At 40.7% G+C, this 19,520-nt stretch overlaps 1 protein-coding gene across 12 annotated transcripts in view; it reads left to right on the forward strand.

Moving 5' to 3' along the window:
* Positions 1–19,520, forward strand: part of NCKAP5 (NCK associated protein 5) — a 1,067,666-nt gene that overhangs the window by 361,252 nt on the left and 686,894 nt on the right. Inside the window, exon 1 of one of the 12 annotated variants that reach the window (XM_089329315.1) lies at positions 17,848–17,977. The exons of 10 other annotated variants lie outside the window; for them this stretch is intronic. The gene's annotated coding sequence lies outside the window, so the exon portion shown is untranslated. Of the gene's footprint in view, positions 1–17,847; positions 17,978–18,288; positions 18,740–19,520 lie in introns of those variants that run through there. One more of the 12 variants, XM_089329313.1, reaches the window with a different exon arrangement.

Here is a 19,520-nt window from a genome sequence, read left to right on the forward strand (position 1 = left end):
GGGATAAATTGGGGTGACAGTATTGAATGAATGCCTATTCTGCTCCCAGAGCAATGAGACTCATAGGAATGGAGGTCTGTGAACCCTACTGCCTGTCACTTATCAGAGATGGAATCAACCTGAACAGCCATTCCTTTAGCAAAAGAGAAGTTAACCTTAAAAGTGCAATTCTTTGTTCTGCAAATTATATGTTTGAGGGCCAGAGTTGTTGGGAATGTACTCAAAATCTATCCTATTCTCATTAGCAGATCTGGAATGAAGATTGCTGTGTCTGCTCTCCTCTGTATTGCAACTCACGAATTACAGGAATCAATATGAAACTATCACTTGCACTTTTGCTCCTAATGTATCTTCAACTTATGGTTTTATGCATTTCTCTGTACAGTTCACTGCAATGTAAAAACCATATGAGGACATTTTCACTTGAAACATTACCAAGACATTCATGCCAAAGGGTAGAAATCACTATGAAGTTCAATCTTGTATTAAAATGTTTCTTTAAAATGTTTGCACTTGGTCAAGTTACAGAAAAGAAAAATTATGGTCTTTTGAGCCAGCACATTGAATTTGACTCCTAACTCAGCCACTTGCCAGGTATTCTATAGATCACAAATTAAAATCCTAGTATGCATCTATTTTGTTATTTATAAGAATAGTAATAGCAACAACTACCTTGCCAAATAACCTTACGGAACAGAGAAAACGCATATTTGTATTTTATTGAGGATCATGTCAGGCATACTGAGGACATCCAGTAAATGTTACCTATCTTTACTCTTAGAGCTCTAAGAAATAATGTTATTTTAACAGAGAGAAGGTGTGATTTTACAACTCTCTGTACTGACTGAAGTTCTATATCTCTTCATTTTTGAAAGATCGGATATTTGACATTCTGTAAAATGAGTAAATATCTACCTACCTCAGTTCTGATGGACTTAATGATCAACAGTGTGTTCTCAAGGGCAAAATTATGGTGTGGGCTTTGTTGCACGGTGGAGTAAGCCCCTGCATGGGACACCCACATCCCGTATCAAGAGTACCTGGGATCAAGTCCGACCTCTGACTCCAATCCAGATGTGTACCTTGGAAGGCCTCAGATGATGACTCAAGGACTTGGTTCCCTACTATTCTTTGTGAGACCTGGATTGAGTTCCTGGCTCCTGGCTTCAGCCTGGCCCATCTTTGGCTCTTGCTGGCATTTGGAGAGTGAACTAGTGGGTGGGAGAGATATCTACCTAATCTATCTATCTATGTATCTATCTGTCTATCTGTCCATCCATCCATCCATCCATCCATCCATCCTTCTCACTCTTTCAAATAAACAAAAATAAATGAACTTTAAGAAAAAGAATAAAATGGTTTAAAAAACACCGAATATTATGCATAAAGTATCAAATGTGAAGATTGACTATTCATTCATTTTGCTTATAAATTTATGCCCCAATTTTCATATTCTGATTAGCATATAAAACCCATTTTTGGAGCTGAAATAGAAAATAAAATATCAGTTTTAATTATTTCACTTAGCCAAGTAATTCTTAAAGACTATGATGATTTTCATAATAAGCAATTGATTACAAGAGAATGTGAGGAGTGAATAATTATTTAAACTTAGCTTTTAATGGGCTTTTAGATGACAGCATAGAATATGCAAAAGTAAAGATATGTGTGTACCAACTATATATCGTTAGGCTCAAATTTTTATTTAACTTTTTAGTGGTCCCTTAGCTTACACATTTTTTATAGAACAAGAGAAGAATTTAAAATAAAAGAGATTTACAGTACAAGTGAAACATGTACAGGATTAAAGGGCTTTGTGTAATTGCTTTTTTTTTTGGTGACATATCCAGCTCCAAAACTGAATTCTAGCACTCTCTGAACATGAATGATAATATTGGGGCTTCACTTCCATGTGTTTGTCCAACCAAAGGGGGGAAATATACTCATCTCAGATAGAGCATCCATTAATGTTGAAATAGGAAGAATTGAGAATGAGAGGGGAAGAAGCTTTACCATAGTGATTATAGCTCAGAAAGTAGATTGCCTGCAGTTGTATCCATAGCCCAGCTCTACTGATACATTCCACGGAAACCATGAAAGGCTGGGCAGGTTACTTCTCTGCTCTGTGCCTTGGTTTAGACATCTGTAAAATGAAGATGACGACACACTTATACAACATTGGGTTATATAAAACTCAAGGAAGAAAGATATTTTGTGTAAAACACTTAGCCCAGTGCATGTCACATAATTAGCGCTCAGCAAACGTCTTCCATTCATAAAGAAGTTCCTGAGTGTCTTCAGCTGAATGGACTTGTGCTTGGCTTCTGATACCTCTTCAGTTTACAGCAGAGACTTGATTCTGCCTACCAAGAGGGAAGATCTAGCATCAGTAAACTGTTTTCTATACTGCAGCAGTGTGAGGGACACCCTCATTCAGGAATTTTGCTAATTACTTTCTGGCAAGGCATCTGGTGCTCCACATATTGAATTACCATGTACTGCTCTTCCACCTTTAAGACCAACAGCATCTGTCTTGAAAGGGACAGTTAAGATTGGGGAACAGCTGGACAACAAAGGCTAACTTCTATGCACTCAATGCAAGAAAAATTATCTTTATGTGTAAATATTAAGAAATAGAAAAAGGGGGCCGGCGCCGCGGCTCAATAGGCTAATCCTCTGCCTAGCGGCGCTGGCACACTGGGTTCTAGTCCCGGTCGGGGCGCCGGATTCTGTCCCGGTTGCCCCTCTTCCAGGCCAGCCCTCTGCTGTGGCCAGGGAGTGCAGTGGAGGATGGCCCAGGTGCTTGGGCCCTGCACCCCATGGGAGACCAGGAAAAGCACCTGGCTCCTGGCTCCTGCCATCGGATCAGCGCGGTGCGCCGGCCGCAGCGCGCCGGCCGCGGCGGCCATTGGAGGGTGAACCAACGGCAAAAGGAAGACCTTTCTCTCTGTCTCTCTCTCTCACTGTCCACTCTGCCTGTCAAAAAAAAAAAAAAAAAAAAAAAAAGAAATAGAAAAAGGTAGTGTGCAGTGATGGGAGAAGCATGAACTTAGGATCAGAATAGTCCTGAACTGGAATCTCCACTTTACCCCTTGCCAGCTAAGGGAGGTCAAACAAAGTAGTTACCTCTCATGATCAATTGTTTACAAAACAGAAATAGTAATATCTAATTGCTTAAATAAAACACAGTTATATAAAATGTGAACCTAAAGGTGCCCAGGATGGCACCTGTCCTATGGCGTGCCCTTCATGACAAATATTTTGACCAAGTCCATTTTTAAGAGAAAGGCTAAAATTGTATAGTGCCAGTTTCTCAAGTATAATTAATTTACATCACCTTCCTAAAACCTCTATGAATTAGGAATTGTCATCTTTATTAGTCCTATTTGACAAATGAGAAAACTGAGGCACAAGGTGGCTGAGGGATTTGGCCAAGTTTAAACAACCAGTCAGTTTCAGAATCAGACTTTGAAGACAAGGAGGGTAGCATCCGCTTCCACATGTATGACAGGTCTCCAAAAAGTTAAGATAAAATACATATTATGAAAAGAACTAAGCATGGATTTCAACATTATTTGTCTCTGCAATAAGCTTGTCTTTAATTCCAAACTTTTTTGAAGTGCCCTTGAGTAATTACTGAAATAAAACATCTCTCAAAAAATTGGTAACTAACCTTCCTCATCTGCCTCTCCTTCTGATAGCAAACTGTGCCTACAATAGCATTATCACACTGCGCTGTGCTAGATTTATATATACACAGGTCTGTGTGCCTGGGAGCCTGGGAGATTGCAAGGTCTTTCCTTGTATCTTAATCACTCCCAGTTTTGTGCAGCACCAATGTAGTCACTCACTGTATAGGGACCAAAAAAACACAGTATAAAAATTGAGACAAAGGAGATTGTAGAAGTTTTCCCTGACAGCACAGTACTATAGCATGGTATTTAGCAATGCTGTCTGATTGACTCTAAGGACTTACTTGAGTATGATTATAGAAAGTGTTGTAAAATGGGAAGGTACTGGACTGCCAGCACTCCTGACTCTACTGGTAATTCAGTGGTTGTGGCCGGAGTGGCAGAATGTGGCTAATGTGAATAGCAGGTATACTAGTGTATACCTGTGAGTATTTTTCTGGGACATCACATATATAGTCTATTTGTTGAATTTATCAATGCCATGCTTTATCCTAGTCATGGGAGGAAAGAAGGAGCATTAATGCTTATTAGTTATGGATTCAAGGTCCCACACTGGGCCCCAGATTCAACCCTGAGTGACTTCATGGGTTTTGCTCTTCCAGTGTAGAATATACTGAGCAATGACTTCTTCAAACTCCAGGATCTCAGGACTTATCTAAAGAAAAGAATGGCAAAGGACCTAAGAATTCTGATCCTCAGATTCCCCCCCCCCCCCCCCGCTGGGAGCAGCTCTGAAATGAATTAACTTCCTATTGCTTATGAAACTCCTTTAGCTGCTAGTCAGAGAAATAGAAATTGCAAGTTTTGAACAAACTCTGAAAAGACTGTAGTGATTTTGTGTTCATTCTGCCAGGGAACATGAAAGGAACATTCAGAGAACCAATGGTGAATTTTAGGTTCATAATTATTTCAAATAGACCTAGCAAGGAATCCCACTGCTGTGTAATAGAAGTTCTGTTTTTAGCAACCTCAAAAGAGAAGCTTGGGGAGAAGTGGTATCAAGTGGTACTCTCCTACAGAGATAGATTCACTCATGAGGTGCATGCATTGGGTGTGGATGGGCCGGCTCACTCTGAACGATCCATTAATCTCCCACCTCAGGTCATCCATCTGGGAAACGAGTGAATGCTTAATAGCTCCCCTTGACACAAATAATGGAAAAAATAGCAGGGTAAAGGAAGCACTTACAGTTTATACAACAGAATATTGGAGGTCAAGGGTGTATGGGTACATATAAAGTTCTTGCTTCTTCATCATTAGCCCAAAAATCCATAATTCTTTAATTATCATAGAAAAAAATTTTTAAAATGTTCCGACCTTAAGCATGAGCATGCCAACAATAGTATGTTTATATGATGACTGAATGATTATAGCTTCAGGATCAGAAGTCTAAAAAGCCATTCTCGGGGCTGGCACTGTGGCATAGCAGATAAAGACGTCCAGTTGCAGTGCCAGCAACCCATATGGGTGCCAGTTCGAAACCCGGCTGCTCCACTTCTGATCCAGCTCTCTGCTATGGTCTGGAAAAGCAGTGGAAAATGGCCCAAGTCCTTGGGCCCCTGCACCTGTGTGGGAGACCCGCAAGCAGCTCCTAGTTCCTGGGTTCAGATCGGTGCAGCTCTGGCTGTTGCAGCCAATTGGAGAGTGAACCAGTGGATGGAAGATCTCTCTCTCTCTGCTTCTCCTTCTCTCTCTGTGTAACTCTTTCTTTTTTTTCTTTTTCTTTTTTTTTTTTTTTTTTTTTGACAGGCAGAGTGGACAGTGAGAGAGATATACAGAGAGAAAGGTCTTCCTTTTGCCGTTGGTTCACCATTCAATGGCCGCCACAGCCGGGGCACCACGCTGATCCGAAGGCAGGAGCCAGGTGCTTATCCTGGTCTCCCATGAGGTGCAGGGCCCAAGCACTTGGGCCATCCTCTACTGCACTCCCTGGCCACAGCAGAGAGCTGGCCTGGAATCCGGTGCCCCGACCGGGACTAGAACCCGGTGTGCCGGCGCCGGAAGGTGGAGGATTAGCCTAGTGAGCTGCGGCGCCAGCCCAACTCTTTCAAATAAATAAATAAATAAATCTTTAAAAAAAAAAAAAAAAGCTATTCTCTGTATAAGAACCTGGGCCATTGCTACAAGTGACTCCAGGAAAAGCACTAAAATGTGTTGTTTAAGCTAAAACAATCATGCAGTCTCAACATTGGATTTTTCTTCTAAAAAATGGGATGTTCAGACTGACTCTGGTTAATTCAGTGCATGGGGTACTGAAGGCTTGTCATATTTATTTAGAAGAGGTTATTTCTTGGTGTTTGATTTGTTAATAAGGCAATCTCCTTAGCACAATGAAGCAAAGGTGCATTAAAGAAAATAACTCATGAGGACATGTCATATTGAGCACATTTTCGTCAGGCCACTCGACACTGAAGCTTAAGAACAATGAAGATGTCCACATTAGATGCCAGCTCCAAGGTGACTGAAGTTTCTCTGAGAACACAATTTTCTTTATCACCTGGAATCTCCTGTCTGGATCATTTAGAGATGTTGGTGTTAGACTCACAGGGTCCCCCTGTAGGTTAAATATAGCTGCGTGGGAGAGGAGGAAGCAGAATTCCTGACAGTTGCATGAATAGCATACACTTCCACCCTGGAAACCTATTCCAGGAACAGCCCACGATACAAAGGCTGCTGTTCGCAAACCAATGGATCAGAGGGGGAAAGTCAACACGTCATCTTCCTGGTCACTGCTTGTGACTTTGTGTGTGGGACTGTGATGTGCTCCCTCCACTGAGGAGTCAGAGTCACTGAGAAGTGCCTCTAATGGGCTCCTCAGGTGACGTCATCCTGCAGTCTAGCTGCTGTCCCAAAGGTGCAGCCACTTAAATCAGATACTGGGTTGACTGTTTATACACCTAAGTGGGAAAACGGCACTTCTGTAGTCCCCAAGATTCAGTGAGGGCAGAGTAATGGCTTTCCTCCTAGCAGCAGGCGATGCATTTGCCACCATGGAGTAGAACACACTGCTGCTGCTGTCAGTCATCACGGGAGCCACAAGAGAGACACAGGACAAAACAGAAAATGTCAAAGAGCTCCAGATTAGAAATTGCATTTTGCAGATGCCATTAAGCTGTGTCAGGAGAGAAGACAGAAATGCTAATTGACAGATTTAGATATGTTTTATTTGCTCAAAGTTGCTGAGTAAGTCATAGACGATGCCACTTAATCATGTAAAACTTCAGATGAATTCATCAAGCACTTGCTGTTCATCTTTTACCCTTTCCTCAAAGGTGGTTTTAACAACCATATACTGCCAGCCAAAAAAGGAGGAGTACAAATATTTATATTCAGCTGAAGAACTGATAGGTCTTAATTGGCACAATAGAAGAATATTAATTAGATTATAAAAATGTTTGTAGCAGTCAAGGATAGTTGGGATGTTTTACTTATGAATCTTGATGTGAGTGGAGGGGGAGAGGGGGTGGGAGGGGGGAGGGTTGTGGGTGGGAGGGACGGTATGGGGGGGAAGCCATTGTAATCCATGGGTCGTACTTTGGAAATTTATATGCATTAAATAAAAGTTTAAAAAAAAATGTTTTACTTATACATAACTTGTGCATACATATTCATCTACAGTGTTCCTTTGTTCATAAAATAATAGTAGTGCATGTCCCACTGTATGTGTGTGTGTGTATGCCTGTGTATGTGTCAAATGAGTTAATAATCATATATGTATGTTTGACATAGTGAGTCCTCAATGATTTTTAGCTAGTACTGATCCTGTATGATAGAGAAAGTTATACAACAAATAAAGTTATAATTAAGAGGCTGAAAAACTAGTTCTTTTTGTTAATAGAGATTTGCTTATATGATTGCCACAACATTTTGTTTTAAAGGCAACAAATTGTAGGTTATTTTAAAAATTTAATTGTTGATACATTTAGTAAAAGAAAAAAATATGCTTTTCTGCATCATCAAAGAAGGAGACACTCTTCTCTGAAGGGAGAAGAAAACATCAACTTTGCTTATGGCCGTGTCCAAATACCAATCAAGTCTGTGGTCACAAAAGGCTTCCGTAGCCTTGGCAGCCCATGGCAAGAGCCTCGGATGATCACTGACATCATAAAAAAAAAGTGTTAATTGTTAAAAGAACAACAGTAGTCACGGTGCACTTGCTTCCCATGTAGGACCTCTGTCCCTATTGAATTGTAATATGAGAATGGACCGCAAATTCTCTCCCTAAACGGTACTCTGTATGTTGTGTGTGGGCGTGGGTGCAAATTGTTGAAATCTGTGATTAGCATAGAGTTGGTCCTCTGTATATAAAGTCATACTGAAAATGAACCATAATGAAGAAGGAGATGGGAGAGGAAGTGGGAGGTGTGATGGGAGCTGGGGGAGGGGAGGGATATGGGGGAAAGAACCACTATATTCCTAAAGTTGTATCTATGTAAAAGTGCATTCATTAAATAAAAATTAAAAAAAATATGCTTTTCTTTCCCTTTTCTGCTCCCAAATGTGGGAAACCAAGCCTGTGTATTACATTCTCTCTAATTCTCATAGTGTTTTAGCCCTGAGCTCTCAGGAACAAGGCTGCTCAGGGGGTTCTGAGGAGCTTTTTTTTTTTTTTTTTTTTCCAAACATGATTTATTTATTTATTTATTTGAAAGAGTTACAGGGAAAGAAGGATAAGGAGAGATCTTCTATTTACCAGTTTCCTCCCCATATGGCCACAATGGCCAGTGCTACACCAAGCTGAAGCCAGGGTCCAGGAGCTTCACCCAGGTCTCCCACATAAGTGACAGGGGCCCAAGCACTTTGGTCATCTCCCACTGCTTGTCCCAGGTGCATTAGTAGAAAGCTGCAACACAAGTGGAGGAGCCAGGACTTGAACTGTCTCAGGCAGCATCATAACCAGCAATGCCACAATGCTGCCCTCCTGAGGAACTTAAATTCCTAAGGCCTTTGTCAAACCCACAAACCGGAAGAATATTTCAGAACCCTATTTTCAAAAGACCCCGCTGGTGACATCATGAAGCTAGAAAAGGCTGTGCTGACCATTTGCTTGTTTGTTTGTTTCACATTGGGAGGACAGTATGTGGGGGTCCTTTGTCTTTAGGGCTTCCCATGTACTGCAGAGTTCGGGAGTTACAGAATACACACTATCTGTCTCAACATTAGATTAAGTGAGTAAATGGATCAGTAAGTTAATCATTGGTGTGCCATCATGCAGGTGTTCTCCCTTCACGTCTAACTGAATTTTTGACAGTTCCAGGGTTTTGTTCATTTCTTCAGTCTATCTTGCCATCCTGTTGCCAAATACCCTGCCCTTCTCTCAGTCCTTCCCCTTTTGTCAGATTTATTATTTTTTCTCTTCTTTTTAAATCTATTTTCTATTTATCTATTTATTTACTTTTTAAGGAATACAAATTTCATACGTACAACTTTAGGAATATAGTTATTCTTCCCACCATACCCGCCCTCCCACCCATACTCTTACCCCTCCTTTTCCTCCCTCTCCCCTTGCCAATCCCATTCTCCATTAAGATTTATTTTCAATTAACTGTGTACAAAGAAGATCAACTCTACACTAAGTAAAGATTTCAACAATTTGCACACACACACACACAAACTGTTTGAAAAATAGTTTTATTGTTAACTCTCATACTACAACTCATTTAGGACAGAGGTCTTGCATGGGAAGTTAGTGCACATTGGCTCCTGTTGTTAATTTAACAATCAGCACTCATATATATGACGTAAGTGACCACCTGAGGCTCTTGACATAAGCTGCCTAGGCTATGGAAGCCTTTTGAGTCCACAAATTCTGTCAGTATTTGGACAAGGCCATAAGCAAAGTGAAAGTTCTCTCCTCTTAGAGAAAAGTACATCCTTCTTTGATGGCCACTTCTTTCCACTGGGGTCTCATTCACAGAGATCCTTCCTATAGAACACTTTTTGCCACAATGTTTTGGCTTTCCATGCCTACAATGCTCTCACAGGTTTTTTAGCTGAACCAGGAAGCATTAGGGCTGATTCTTAGGTCAAAGTGTTATTTAAAGTGATTGTCATTCTATGAGTTTACTGTGTGGTCTGCTTCCCATGTTGGAACATTCTCTCCTTTTTAATTCTATGGATTACTATTACCAAGCACTCAATTCTATTTACATGATCTCTTTAACACTTAATCCTGTCTATATGTTCATTTTAACACTTAAGATGGCATTTTCAGCACCAAGCTTAATGGGATTTGGAGTCCCATGACAAGTTTTTAAATTGTACCCTCAGAAGTTATGTCCATAGGAATGTATGCAGAACTATACAACTTTACAATTACAAACTTCCTCCTCCCTCTCTTATTCACACTTTTATTTTTTACTGAGATCTATTTTCTTTTTGTTTAAGTTTTTATTTATTTATTTAACAGGTAGAGTTACAGACAGTGAGAGATAGAGACAGAGAGAAAGAGATCTTCCGTTTACTGGTTCACTCCCCAAATGACTGCAATGGCAGGAGCTGGGCTGATCTGAAGCTGGGATCCAGGAGCTTCTTCTGGGCCTCTCCTGCAGGTGCAGGGGCCCAAGGACTTGGGCCATCTTCCACTGCTTTCCCAGGCCACAGCAGTGAGCTGGATTGGAACTGGAGCAGCTGGGACTAGAGCCAGTGCTCATATGGGAAGCCAGTGCCACAGGTGGAGGATTAACCCACTGTGCCACAGTGCCAGCTCCAAAAATCTATTTTCAGTTGACTTTATACACATGATTAACTCTATGTTAAGTAAAGAGTCAACAAATAGTATGAAGGAAAAAAAAGAAAAAATAAAGAAAATGAAACTGTTCCTCCGGGACCAATGCTGAGGTGCAGCAGGTTAAAGCCCTGGCCTGAAGCACTGGCATCCCATATGGGCGCCGGTTCTAGTCCCAGCTCCTCCTCTTCCCATCCAGCTCTCTGCTATAGCCTGGGATAGCAGTGGAAGATGGCCCAAATCCTTGGGCCCCTGCGCCCAGGTAGGAAACCCAGAAGAAGTTCCTGGCTTCTGGCTTAGGATCGGCATAGCTCCAGACGTTGCAGCCATCTGAGGAATGAACCAGCGACTGGAAGACCTCTCTCTGTGTCTCTACCTCTCTCTGTAACTCTTTCAAATAAATAAAATAAATCTTTAAAAAAATAAAGGAAAAAGAGGAAAGAAAAACCAAACCACAATTCCCCCATGAATCCAAATTTTATATGTAATCTCCTAAAGCTTAATCTTACTCGTTTGTACAGGTTGCTTATTCCTGCCATTGGGTATTTTATATGTTTCTCTCCACAAGTCAGGCACTTCTACAGATTTCCTTTTAGGTGCTCTAATAGTTCTCACAGATCAAGGAGAACATATGGTATTTGTCCCTTTGGGACTGGCTTATTTTACGAAGTATGATGTTTTCCATTTTGTTTCAAATGACTGGATTTCATTTTTTTTTTTTTTTTACCTCTGTGTAGTATCCCATAGTGTACATATTTCTTTATTCAGTCTTTGGTTGATGGGTATTTAGGTTGATTCCATGTCTAAGCTATTGTATATTGAGCTGCAATAAACATGGAGCTACAGATAACCCTTTCATTTACTGATTTCATTTCCCCTGGGTAAATCCCATTCCTGGGAGTGGAATGGCTGGGTCATATTGTAGGTCTATGTTCAGATTTTTGAGGTATCTCCATACTGTCTTCCATAGTGGCTTTACTAGTTTACATTCCCACCAACATTGAATTAGGGTACCCTTTTCCTCACATCCCTGCCAGCATTTGTTGTCTGTTGATTTGTGTATGAAAGCCATTCCAGCTGGGGTGAGGTGAAACCTCATTGTGGTTTTGATTTGCCTTTCCCTGATGGCTAGTGATCCTGAATATTTTTTCATGTGTCTGTTGGCCATTTGTATTTCCTCTTTTGAAAAATGCCTGTTAAAGTTCTTGGCCCACCTCTTAACAGGGTTGTTTGTTTTGTTGTTGTGGAGTTTCTTGATCTCTTTGTAGATTTGATTATTAATCCTTTATCAATTACATAGTTTGCAAATAATTTCTCCCATGCTGTCAGTTGCCTCTTCGCTTTCCTGAGTGTTCTTTTTCCATACAGAAACTTCTCAATTAGTTGTAATCCCATTTGTTAATTCTGGCTTTGAATACCTGTGCCTTTGAGGTCTTTTTCAATAACTCTTTGCCTGTGCCAATGTCTTGCAGGGTTTCCCCAATGTTCTCTAATAATTTGATGGTGTTGGGTCATAGATTTAGATCTTTAATCCATGTTGAGTGGATTTTTATGTAAGGTGTAAGGTAGGGGTCTTGCTTCATACTTCTGCATGTAAAATTCCAGTTTTCCCAGCACCATTTGTTGAAGAGACTGTCCTTGCTTCAATCTCCAGGGATTGGTTTTAACTCTTTGGTCAAATGTAAGTTGGTTGTAAATGTTTGGATTGATTCCTGATGTTTCTATCCTGTTCCATTGGGCTATCCATGTATTTTTGTGCCACTACCAGGCTGTTTTGATTATAACTGCCTTGTAGTATGTCTTGAAATCTGTTATTGTGATGCCTCCGGTTTTGTTTTTGTTGTATAAGATTGCTTTAGCTATTCGAGGTCTCCTGTTTCTCCATATGAATTTCAGCATCATTTTTTCCAGATCTGAGAAGAATGTCTTTGGTATTTTGATTGGTATCACATTGAATCTGTAAATTGCTTTCGGGTGAATGGACATTTTGATGATATTGATTCTTCCAATCCATGAACATAGAAGATCTTTTCCATTTTTTGTGTTTCTTCTACTTATTTCTTTAATATTTTTAAATTCTCATTGTAGATATCTTTGACATCCTTTGTTAAATTTATTCCAAGGTATTTGAATTTTTAACACTTGGCTGTTCATTTTTAAGTTTTTTTTTTTTTTTTTTTTTTTTTTTTTTTTTGATATTTGAAAGCAAAGAGGCACCAACAGAGATAGGGAAAGAGTTTCCATTCACTCTTCAGTCTCCAAATGCCCAGGAGTCAGGGACTTAATTTACATCTCCCACACAGATGGCAGACACCCAGTTTCCTGAACCATAAGCTGGTGCCTTCTAGGTGTGCATGGGCAGGAAACCAGAATTGGAAGTGGAACTGGGACTCAACCCAGACACTCTGATATGGGATGCAGGAGTCCCAAGCAGCATTTTGACTACTGTGCCAAAAGCCCATCCCAGCACGTGGCTGTTCATTATGAAGACTGATGATTGCTCTGGTAGGTAAATTCTACCTAGAGGTCCTTTGTGTATGTCTAGATCAACTGGAAATCTATGAGGTACTTGGTACTCTCTCCTCTTTTTAAAAACATTCCCTAGGCCTTCCTTCCTTCTGCTGTCCCCGTGGCTGTCTCCTGGATGGCCCCTGTCTCCTAACAGGTCTATGAAGTGTGAGATAAGGGTAACCAATGAGGAGAGGAAGCAAGGCAGAACCAAACCTGGATGGAACAGATCAAACGTTCCTTCTTCTAATGCTTCTTCAGGTACTTGGTGGAAAATTCTGAAAGCTTAATAGAGAAAAATGAACAGCTGATGTAAGCAAAGGAAAAGTTATAAGAAATTCAAAATGATTTCATTTTTATTGTCTCTCTGTTTCTTTATAACAGGAGGTTCAGAGTAACTACAGGTTATTTCCACATAAAGGATATATTTAATTATTTGTCCTAAGATTATGGGCCACCTACGAGAAGAAAATTCTCATATTGTGAGAATTGTGTGCACATTTTTCTTTCCACAAACTTTTCCAGCATTTAATATTTCAGAACTGCTCATCTGAGGTTGAAATGCAAGTTCATTTTAAATTAAACAAGAACTTCTGCATCTAGTCTACCCTTCAAATAATACTTATATATGATTTTTCACTTGAAGATGGATCTATAGACATCACTGAGTGGGTTAGTGGCTTTTACTTTGTGTTACCAACACGTAATAGTGGAGTTCACAGTTTGATACTTCCCCCCATGTTTCTATTATATATTTATTATTTAGTGTCCTTAAGTACACAACACTTTGGTTGTCAAGGTATGTCAAGGACTGTCCAGGCTACGGAGACTCCAGGAGTGTATCTGGTTGCAAGGCAAGTCAGAAATTGTTGACCATTTTCAACCTACTTCCAGTTCAGCATGTGCAGTTCAGTTTTAGGTATTTTACATGATGTTTTAGCTGTCTTGATTGTCACAGAGCTCAGTAGTTCTGTTTAAAACCAGATAGAGGACAATCTTCATTCGTGTCTAGCCTCTGTATATTATACTTCCTCCACTCACCCAAGTGTCATCCCACTATTCTCCACTTGACACTGGTATAATGACAGTGAATATCCAGAGAATTTGGAGACTGAGAATAGAAGTTGAAATTTGCAGCACTCCCTTTGGATCATCATGAAAAGATTACTAGAGTATTCTGGCCAGTGGGAGGTAGCACGTTGGCATGAAAAGAATACAGCTTTGGGGGATCTTTGCTTCATATCTCGGTATTTCTAACTGGATAACCTTAGACCAGGTGATTATAGGTGGAGGGCAGATTACTAATCACTGAGCTCCAAGGATGTGCACAGTATTTGTTCTACATCAGTTTCTCAACATGGGCATGATTTGGGGATGGATAATTATTGTTGGGGGTTGGCCTGAATCTATAAAATGTTTAGCAGCCTCATTGGCTTCTACCCACTAGTTGCCAGTTATCACTGCCCCCCCATATGATATGACAGCAATGTCTTACCGCACCCCAATGAGGAGAGTTGGTCTGTGTGTTTACTTTTGGTTCTCAAAGGGGGAGTACTTCAGCTGTTAAAATCCATGTTGACTTAAGACAAATATAGGGCAAAGGAAGGAAAAGTATTTAAGTACTAAAAATTTAAGACTAAAAATTTTAGGTAAGTTTACTAAATATATTTGCCAGTTTTAAAACTGTAGAAAACCTTAGCAAATGCTACTTCCTACTTGATCCATTACTAGTACTGTTCTTATATTTTGTGAATCCTCAAAGGAAAAATACCCATTTACTCAAACCAATTTGTACATATTAGGACTGTAACCTGAAGCACAATCAGGACCAAATATCTACATATTTGTCTTTAAAACACAGAAAATACTAAGCAGTATTGCCAAATACCTTTGTCTAGAATTGGGCTTTCAACCCTTCTGAGGTCTTTTCTTACCTAACAATTCAGTGAAAAGGTGAAAAACAGTTCCAGATGCTGAGGACATAGCATTTGTTTGAAAGCCTTAGGGAAGGCGAAAAAGGAAACAAGAAGTAACCCCAGTGGGAGAAGTAATGTGTTTCCATCTGTTAAGCAACAAATTCAGGTCGGGTAAGAGTCGGCAGCTGAAAGCAAGGCCTGGAACTCAAAAGTTGGATTCCCAGTGTTTTCCTTTTTTGCTTATCCTCAAGAATCACCTGGGTGGCCTGGTAAATACCCAAGTTCTGTTTGTGGAGATTCTGATAAAGATGGCTTTAAGTCGTGGTCAGAAGCAGGTGGTTTTAAGAATTTCTCCAGTGAACTTGATGATCAATAGGGTTAGGAAACCAGGGAGTTTTTTAAACCTTTTCTACTCAGAATGTAATTCCTGTACTAGCAGCAGCAGCAACAGCATCAACTGGGAATTTGTTGGAAGCAGGTTCTGGTTTAGATTCTGATTCAGTGGGTCTGAGGTGGGACTTCAGACTGCATGTCAAAGAAGTTCTCAGGCAATGCTGACACTTTGGAGTATTTGCCTTGTATATCTAGGGTCCTGTTGACTCCAGACAGAAGAGAAGGATGAGTTGATCAGTCGTCATTACATCTCCTGTTGTGGGTGATGGCATGGATCAGAGGTTATCAGAAGGGGGACAGACAGCAGTGAAGATGGGGCATGGAATGATGGGTTTCTTCCTACTAATAACCGTAATTCCAGGCACCTGTAAAGTATTTCCAATGAACAGGTGGATTAGGTCTCTGAGAGAAGGTAGAACTGAGATCTTGTACTTCAGGGCACCTGTTCTCATTGTCCCCAATTGACTGACAAGCTCTGTGCTGGCTTTGTTATTTTTCATTCAAGGGCACCTGAGTTATTGCTGTTCCTGTGCCATAAGTATTGAGAAATCCGTCTATAAAAAGGTCTTCCTGCCCAGACCAAGTTAGAGAGCAGCATGACTTTACCCATTTATTAATTGTATTGGTGAAGAGAAGGATCCAGACTGGGTCTGTAGTGATGTCCCTTTGGGATTGTTTCACCTTTATCAATTGTTGCACATGGCATCAGCAGTATTTTATTGATTAAATCAAGCAAAAGTGAAAGTTTTTTGGGGGCATTTTTAAGATGAAAGGAAGCCAAACAGAAATATGTGATGGTAGCTCTAACAAATGCCAAAGCTGTAGGCTGAGAATCACAGGGAAGATGATGTTTACTTGTTCAACCCAGAAAAGCCTCTTTACTCATCTCTCATCTCCCCTCCTCATCTCTCCACAATTTTTCCAACACAAAATTCCCCAACACATAGTGAACTATTGATAGCTTGCTATGATCTAGACAGACTGGTAGAGCCAATGGGCAGTAGTAAGCTGTGATCTTTAACTTCATCTGCAATCAGAGGCCTCAAAAGCTGCTTACTTTTAAGGAATTAAGAACAATTTTATGTTCTTAATTCCCACTTCCTCCATGGACGTAACCCCAATTCTGCATACCCACTTTAATAACAGAATGCTGTTACTTATGTCTTTCAAGTCAATAAGTTGGCATATTCACATGTTCTGAAAGGCAACTCAATCAAGAATCTTAAATCATGGGGCTGGCAACGTGGCTCACTTGGTTAATCCTCCGCCTGCGGCGCCAGCATCCCATATGGGCATTGGGTTCTAGTCCCGGTTGCTCCTCTTCCAGTCCAGCCCTCTGCTGTGGCCCATGAAGGCAGTGGAGGATGGCCCAAGTGCTTGGGCCCCTGCACCCGCATAGGAGACAGGAAGAAGCACCTGGCTCTTGGCTTCGGATCAGCATAGCTCTGGCTGTGGTGGCCATTTGGGGGGTGAACCAATGGAGGGAAGACTTTCTCTCTGTCTCTCTCACTATCTAACTCTATCTATCAAATAAATTAAAAAATAAATAAATAAAAAGAAAGGAAGAAAGAAAAAGGAATGCAATGCTTAAGGGAGGCTAGGGTTGAAGTAACAGAAGTAAGTTATAGTATATGAAAATCCCTCAGGGAAGGGGAGAGGGGAGCGTTGTGGGTGGGAGGGAAGTTATGGGGGGGGGAAGCTATTGTAATCCATAAGCTGTACTTTGGAAATTTATGCTCATTAAATAATAAAAAAGCCTGATGGGGAAACTGAAAAATAAAATAAAATAAAATCCCTCAGGAAGCATCATCTTGAAGGCCCTATACTCAGAAGGAAGACTGGTTTCTGTTAGAGAAGTATCTTATTATCAGCCTAATATTGACACTGCGGGGGGTATATCAATGCTGTCTTCATAAGCATACTCAGATGCATCCCTCCCAAAAGGCAAGAGCACACAAAGTCCTGGTTAGAATTTCTCCAGCTCTCTCCCATACCAGCTGTGTTTGGTTGATGAAATGGATTATGTTTTTTTTTTAACTTTTATTTAACAAATATAAATTTCCAAAGTACAGCTTATGGATTACAGTGGCTTTAAAGTGGATTATATGTTCAAGCCGTAGTTCTGCATTTGTAAAATAACGGTGTGTCTGTCACTCCCAGGTAGCTGTAAAGGTGAACTATGACAGTGATGGAAGGTGCCTTTGTTTTTGTCACCATCATATTCAGGAGTTCTTAGCACTGCATATTAAGGCTGCTCAGCTGAATTTTCTTAGTGGCTTTTTCAACTTATTTATTTGAGGGGTAGCTAGAGAGCTTCCATTCACTGGTTTGCTCCCCAGATCCTACAATGAACCTGAACCAAGGCCAAAGTTAGAAGCCCGGTACTCAATCCAGGGCTCCCATTTAGGTCGTAGGGACCCACTGCTTGAACCATTCCTGCTACTTTCCAGGGCCTGCATTATCAGAAAGCTGGAGTCAGGAGCTGGAACTGGAACTGGAACTTGAACCTAAGCACTCCAGTATGGGAGGCTGGGATACAGGTGTTTTAACCAGTGTCTTAACCACTAATCCAAGTATCCACCCAGTGAATAGTTAAAGAAATCTTAAAAGTGCTTGACTTGGGGTGAGCATTTGGCGGAGCAGTTAAGCTGCTACTTGGGATGCCCACATCCCATATCAGAGTGCCTAGGTTTGAGTGTGCATTCCAGCTTCCTGCTAATGTACACCCTGGGTAGCAGCAGGTGAGTGATTTCCACCACATGCGGCACTTGTGTTGAGTCCTGGGGCTCCTGGTTTAGCTTTATCCTGCCCTGGCTGTTGGAGAATTTGGGGAGTGAACCAGATGGGAGATCAATATCTCTCTGCCTTTAAAATAAAATATTTAAAGAGTGCTTGACATATGCCAGTACTTCAAAAAGTTCCTAGAATATGGAATTAAAAAAAATTTGCTTTGGTGCAAAACATTTTTAAATCATACAGGTTTTTCATAAGCATTTTCCACCAACTTTTTAAAGTACTTATATATGTCTTGTTTTTTCTTATTAATTGCAACTGAGGCTCCGCTGTGACTCTGCAGCAGGCTCTTTATTGGCTAAATTCAGGTCACCTGTGTGATACCCAAGTGAAGACTTTATTAGAAGTTCTGGCAGCTTCTCGTGCAGTATTGTCCATCTTGGTTTTAGAAGCACCTCTTCCCGCAGCACAGCCACGGAAGCTAGAGAGAGCCTGGAATTTTCCAGTAGCTTTTCTGGCTGTTCCGTCTGAGTCAGCCAGCTGTAAAACAGACTTTCCTACTTCTGAGAAAAAGATCCTTTAAAATATTTTTTGTGTAATTACAAGTAAATATTTAAAAAAAAATCTGAGTGAGTCAGTTTTACCTCAGAGAAACCTAAATGCTGTTCAGACTTTCTGTCCTCTCAAATGAGGGTGTATCTCTGCTTTGAGCCGTCCCTGGAGGTGGAATGCATCTGTTGGCACAGTAAGCCTGGTTTGTACAGGGAGAGGTAAGTGGAGTTTCCTGCAGCCCAGCCTTCTTAAAGTCTTTATTTCAAACATTTTTTGTAGCTTGGAAACCTTCTGGGGTCAAAGGATATGTGTGAGGGTAGGCAGTTTTAGAAGCTGAAGCTGGAAGTCATCAAGATTTCTACGTGGAGTGGAGACTATCTCATCATCACGAGGGTGACTTTGTGCCTCCTCCCAGAGAAGTTTCTGGGAGATTCCTTGGGCAAATTGAAACTGCTGATGCCAGACCATGGCTAGGACAGACACTTATACTGAATTCAGCTCAGTCCAAAGCTGTGGTCTTCTAGGAGGAAAAAAAAAAAAAAAAAAAAAAAAGGCTAGAGGTGAGTGGATGATGTGTATCCACAGAGCATTAGAATATTGCAGAGGTGATTTGGGCCTGGGCAGTGAAGATATCTTATCTCTCAGCCATATTCTCCAAGCAATCGTGCTGGTTCTTTCCATTTATTTTGCTGCTTCCTGTGGCCTGTTCCAACCATATGCCAAGGAGTGAGGCGATACAGGAGAAAAATGTGCCTTGAGATCCTGCTGGCTCTTGGGAGAGCTCAACTCTGGTGTGTTTGGTTTAATATAATTAGATAAAGGGAACACCTTTCATGTAACTCATATGCAGTTTTAAGAGCATAATGATTCTTCCCACTCTACCCTCCCTTGCTCCCACCCTCCTTTCTCTTTCCTTTGCTTTTCTTTTTAATTTTTACAGCGACGTACTTTAAATTTATTTTATAATCACAAGTTTAACTCCACTAAATCATTCAACAA

Source organism: Oryctolagus cuniculus, chromosome 3 (genome assembly GCF_051225735.1).
Source record: "Oryctolagus cuniculus isolate XC-2025 breed Fujian yellow rabbit chromosome 3, ASM5122573v1, whole genome shotgun sequence".
Lineage (NCBI taxonomy): Eukaryota > Metazoa > Chordata > Mammalia > Lagomorpha > Leporidae > Oryctolagus > Oryctolagus cuniculus.